Source organism: Vanacampus margaritifer, chromosome 2 (genome assembly GCF_051991255.1).
Source record: "Vanacampus margaritifer isolate UIUO_Vmar chromosome 2, RoL_Vmar_1.0, whole genome shotgun sequence".
Classification (NCBI taxonomy): Eukaryota; Metazoa; Chordata; class Actinopteri; order Syngnathiformes; family Syngnathidae; genus Vanacampus; species Vanacampus margaritifer.
Genome location: NC_135433.1, coordinates 41,813,617 through 41,814,040, shown reverse-complemented (window position 1 = coordinate 41,814,040; position 424 = coordinate 41,813,617).

Here is a 424-nt window from a genome sequence, read left to right as displayed (position 1 = left end):
CTTGGAAAAGTCTGACTTCCGACCATCCTCGAATGCAGCAATAATACATTCATATACAAGTCCGAGGTATACGTTAGCATTAGCATTAAGCTAGCGGGCTAAAGGCTACATTTGTTTTAAGTACACAACATGTAAATTCTCTCTGTTTTATGTTTAGTTTTAAATATGTTACATATATACAAACGACAAAATTTTAAAAAGTTCAGATTCTCAACTCCTTAATCAAGTGAACTTTGTTTTAAAATTATTTTCCAGCACTGTACATGTACAATTGTTTATTTTACTAATATGTCTATTTCAGTAGGCTATTTATAATAAATTTTAAAATTGTTTCATAAAACAAATGAATAAGGTGAAGAAATACATGCCATACATTAGAATTTTAAAAAGCTTTTAGGAAAAATATTGCTCAGTGGGCCATGAC